Raw genomic sequence first — 5,553 nt, 5'->3', positions numbered from 1 at the left:
AGCACAAACCCTAGCCATGGGAAAGGGGGCTGAAGGACTCCATTTGTCAGGAAAAGGAGTGATGAAGCTGGAGAGAGTGAGTCTTCGGAGTTTCTGAAGTGAGATAAAATGAACCATAATTGCTGGGGAGGGGGTGAGATACAGGGGCCAAGGATGAAGGGTATGGAGCCGAGTGACTCCCTCTAGACACGTTCTCCAATGGGATGGCAGCTCTGTTGCTTGGGAGACGATTAGATGAAGCACTGAAAAATACAGAGCTGATTGAAATGTGCTAAAAGCTCTTTTCCTTTTCCATTTCTCTGCTCTGTTGCTGTGTGCCTCTGCTTGAATGTTCCTGCCAAATCCTGCTTGCTTTTTGTTTGGTGGGGAGAAACCAGGCATAATCATTCATATCATCTGCCCTGTTTCAGACAGCTTTGCTGCTGTTACTGCTGCAACCTGGCAGCAGCTGAAGGTATAGCATCTCTTGAATGGGGAGATTCAGGCCCTGGTTATGTTGCCCATCAAAATTTTGGGAACTGTTGAGAAGATCTCCAGATGTTTTACCTAGTGGATCTCTCAGAGCTGTTAAGGACAGCTGCCTTGGCAGATGCGCTGTTGGGGCACTAAGCAAAAAAACCTGCTTAAAATATTTTTTTTTAAATTTCCCTAAGTATAGTTTTAAAATGCAAAATCTGTGCTGTAAAATGAACAAACAAAAAACACAAAAAAAGCAAAACAGTCAACCAAAGCCCCCAAAATGTTTAAAGATCTCAATGGGGTCTGTGTTAAATCTTAATCTGAAGCAATAAATCTACCCCAAAGACTAAATGCAGAGGATAGTGCTGAAGATGATCAAAGCCACTCTTTCAGTGCATTTAAACTAGCACTGCAAGGGAATTTCCTAGCAAGTCATTATTAGTATGTGAAAGTGCAATGTGTTAAACATCTACAAAGTATGCTCAGCTTAGAGTGATGAAACTGCCTTCTTGCTTTCTTCTCTGGACAAGTTTCAAAGATAGGGAGCCAGCAAAACAAAGCAGCAAGGAGATGTGCGTGTCCAGTATCCACGTCTCCAGCTGTGGCAAATACCCATTCTCGTGACTGCAGCAAAGAAACCACTAACAGAGCCGTGAACTTGTGTGATAGCTGCATATGCAGCAAGGCACAGTTTCTTTCCTAATCCATATAGTGATCAGTTTAAACCATGAAGTGTGAAATGTGATTACCCTTGTCCAGTGCTTGAATTAAGGGGCTGTAAGGAAAGGCTCAGTGCTCCAGCTTGCATGTGGGAGGGGAAAAAAGGCACAAAGACTGAGAACTGTTTCTGCCTGTCTCTGAGGCAGGGCAGAAATGGGGTTCTCTTCCATTTACTTGCCGAGGGTTAAGTATCATGAAATAGAAGTGTTAAAATTCTCTCAGAAAAGGTTTAATACAGATCTTCCGTATGGACAACAGCTGCTGTGGAGGACAAATGAGTGACATGTTAGTCTTTCCCCACAAATTTGAAATAAATTCTTGGGAAAAACAAGATACTTGGAAATGAACATTAAACTAGTGCCAGGCAGATCGTAACCACTTATGCCATAGACATAGTCGCAATCTTATCTTATCTTAGCTTTACCTGAACATCTGTCAGTTGGCACAAAAGTCAGAGTGCGGCTGCCTGTGAATGAACCTGCATTTACAGATTTATTGTTTTTTTCCCCTGGTAACCTCATCTATTTTGAGTGGGTTTGCTAGTTACATTGTGAGAGAAGTTGTCAGGAAGCTCTTTGTTTTATTTTTCAACAGTTGACAAGATGCTTTGGCACAGTCGTGACGCTGCTGTACCTGAGTAGGAGCAATAAAGTGGAAAGACTGCTACTCCTTCTATGTGTTGTAGAGCAGCACTGAGGGTGCCTTATGGGATTGCTTTGAACTGAGAAATAAGTGTCAGTTTTGCCCCAGAAAAGCATTTTACACTATATCTAAAGGAAACATATACAGGTGTGTGTATGGAAGTACAGAAAATAGTACTGACAGTGGGCTCCAGTTTGCAATGCACTGACCTGGAAGCCCCTTTCCCTGCCCAGCCCCAAAAGGTGTCTAGTGCTAATTATTGGAAAACCTGCTGGGCTTTGCTGTTGATCTAACACTGGTACTTTTCACACCAAATTGTGTACATGTTGGGCTAGAACATGTAAATGAGAACAGCTGAAAACTAGTAGTGGTTGTCACTGAAATACCAAGTGAAATTTTCTGTTTCTTCTTTCCTTGATTTGCTTTTCTAGGCTGAATTTCCACACCTATATAACCAGTTAGAGTAGCTTTCTAGAGTCAAAAGAGCCACTATCCTGCTCTGGAAGCAGCTGTGTGAAATGTTTGGGTTTTGAGAGTGTGATTTCATCTTAGGGCACTGGCATCCTTAGACTGCCTTTAGAGAGACAAATCCCATAACTATGAATATTCACACTTCTGTTCACTGTAATTGACTGCATGCGAACACATGACTCTGCTTGCAGTTGTTTCGGTTTGGGCATGTTATAATATTCACAAGATATTGATTGTCTGTATCAAAGGGAAAAAATACTTTGCCAGCCAAGCCTGGAAGCTACGCTTCAAGAAATCCACACAGTATGAAAAAAACCAAAAAATCTCAGCTTTATTTTGGTTGGCCTATCTGAGGACAGAATGGTGTTCTCCAGCATATAAAATGCTTTATAACAAATACATATACTCTACAAATAGAGTAGTAAAGACTAATAGTCTTTACTCTCATTCCTTCTAAGAGACTTTCCAGTGACCTTCCAAAATAAACTTATTTTTATCTTGTCAATATTCACTTCACACAGGCTTTTGTGTAGACTATTGGCAAGCTACCTACAAAGAGGCTGCATTCTAGCTGCATATCACTCTTTTCTGTCACATTGTTGACATATTAACATCTTTTTCAAGCATAAGTCTGTGCACTGAGATGTTTTTAGGGCATTTTTCCCAGTCAGCAGAGAGTGTCCTTGAGGAGATTCTGGAGGAATGCTGGAGAGCTGTCATCATGCTGGGCAGGTCTTGCTGCTGAGCGCCTGGATTTTCACTCGTGAGTCAAAGCAGGCTCTGAACCGCCAACCTGCCTCCTTCACCCGGTGCAGTGGCTTTGCTGTTCAAAAAGAAAAGGCAATGGAGGGAACAGGGTGGCTTCAGGCTGGAAGCCAGGAGAGGTGGAGCCACCCTGTGTTTGGCCCATTGTGGATTCGGCTGGGGTTCTGGGGTGCCTTTATCGAGCCTCCCTATTCAGCAGCAACAGCTTTTTTCATTCGTGCCCTGTCCTAGGCTTGGACTGCCAGCATATAACTGCAAGGCTGCAGATCCCATGCCAGTGAGGCAGTATTTAAAGGGTCTATTATTTATTATAAAATAAGCAAGTCCAGATAGGAATGACATAGCTTGAGCTATGAATCACGTCTGACTCACATTAAAGGTTACAAGTCCAATTCTACGTTCATCTGTATCAAGTGCTGTTCTGCTATGGGTGCTAATACAGGCAAAAACAGGCGTTCGTACAAGAAAGCTTTTAATGTGAAGAATTCATCTTATCTTGTTTCAGACTAGGTATTTCAAGTGTGTCATCACTCGTATTTAACAGTTGTCAAAACAGTTGAATATGGCAGAGGGGTTGTTTCTCATCAGCAAACTTTGCAGCCTGCCTGACTTCAGATAACAAATCCCTTCGTAGCATAAAATGTTTTCTTATGCAGAAACCAGTTATTAACTTGTGCCTTCGTCGAAGTTTTAATAATATGCTGCATACAGGAGATATCTGTGGTTTGGATGGGAGAGAGATGAGAAGAAATGCAGCAATTTATATTTATATATTAGGCAATATGTCTGGATGATGGGGGATGTGATAGAATTAATTATGCAGAGCTGCAGTGACAGCTAAAAACCGGAGCATACAAATATGGATGTATCTTTTGACTGTTGCTAGTGCTGGCCACCACAAACCATACCGACTATGAAGTTGATCCTGCTTGGTTAGTTCATTATTTCAAATTAAGTCTAATTTCCTCCAGATGTATGTAGCATTAGTCACTTTTGTATGGTGTGTATATATAGTTTGCTTAATATTTTTTGGGTTATCTGCTATTCTTACTCTGGGCTTGGTTTAATAATCTTGATGATGTTATTTCTGTTCCCCAACTACATGACTGAAACATGCTGGAGAGGGCATTAGGAGAAGAAAGGAAATGCATTTGGGCATTCTAAATTTCATAATCTTGGTAATATTGATCAATGTTTTAGGAGTCACAAACACTTTTATGAATACTTGGCAATCTCCAAGTGTTTGAAAGCAATTAATATTCTGGTCTGGTAAATGAACACAAACTAAGCTATGGGTTTATTTTTATTTTTTTAAGTTGTGCTTTACTCAAAGCTTTCTTTTCTGCTCCCATGCTACTGTATTTGAGGAAATTGCCGCTAGCCACAGCGGTTCGCGTTTTTGTTGCAGGGTATCATTTTCCATGGGAAGTAAAAGCTTTCTGGGTTCCTGAGGTGGGGAGCTCTCTTGCTGCATTGCTGTACAGCGCTTCATTCTAGTGGTCTATGCCATAAGCAAGACCATGCTTAAAATTGCTTCGCCGGCTTCTTTTCTTTTTTTTTGTTGCTGTTACATGAACTCAACTTGGTGCAAAAATTGCTTCTTTTGGCATTGGCAGTTGCTCTTATGGCCTTTGTGTCTACTGGCTGGTGCACAAAGCATGGGAACCTCCTGACCTGTGCCTCCAAGCAGCTATCGGCAAGCACTGCTTTCCCACATAAATCCTTTATCTTCCTGCTGGAACTCCCTCTGCCCTCCACCATCCAATTGTTCGTTGGTGATGCTAGATCTTCACTTAGAAGTATGGCTCCCAGAATTAGTTTACACCAGTACAGCCACTGGTAGCAGCAGCTCTGGGCTCTGCACTTGATGCATGAGCAGAAGGAGATGGTCATTGGTCCAGGCAGTTTTTTGGTAACGTGTGAAGTATCTGGTGTGCAACTTGTCTGGGAAACCCTAATTAAGACTGTTCAAGTCCTGCCGCATTGGTCATCTGTGGCTGGTTTTGGAGAGCTGAAAAGATGTCATGGACCTACCCCTAGAGCCTCAGATATGAGCTCTCACTTTTAGTGCCAGGGCTCAAAATAGTCTCTGCTTTTCTTGAATCTCTGAAAAAAAGTTAAGAAACAAGTGACATCTGTCTTGCACATTCCTTCTTGGCATGCAAGTAATGGATCTAATGGCTACCAAAAGAGACTTTAAGAGTGAAACAGGAAACAGAAAGGCACAGGCTCAAAACTTTGCAAGAATTTTAACCATGTAGCTTCTTGGGATGTTTGTTTCATTTGTGTGGCTTTTAAAATTTAAGATTAATTATTTGAAATACAAGCTAAGGGCAATATATAATTATATAAGTCCCTTAGTAGTCTTTGGAAATCAAAATTGTTTTGCTGCTAGGTCCTGCTGGCCTGGGAAGGAAAATACAGCTATTCTGATGCAAGGAGAAAAATACAGCTTTATAGTACCAGCCAACAAAATGAAACTTTACCCTAGCGGAG

The sequence above is a fragment of the Mesitornis unicolor genome, unplaced genomic scaffold, assembly GCF_000695765.1.
Source record: "Mesitornis unicolor isolate BGI_N332 unplaced genomic scaffold, ASM69576v1 scaffold39199, whole genome shotgun sequence".
Lineage (NCBI taxonomy): Eukaryota > Metazoa > Chordata > Aves > Mesitornithiformes > Mesitornithidae > Mesitornis > Mesitornis unicolor.
Note: the sequence above shows the minus strand (reverse complement) of the source record.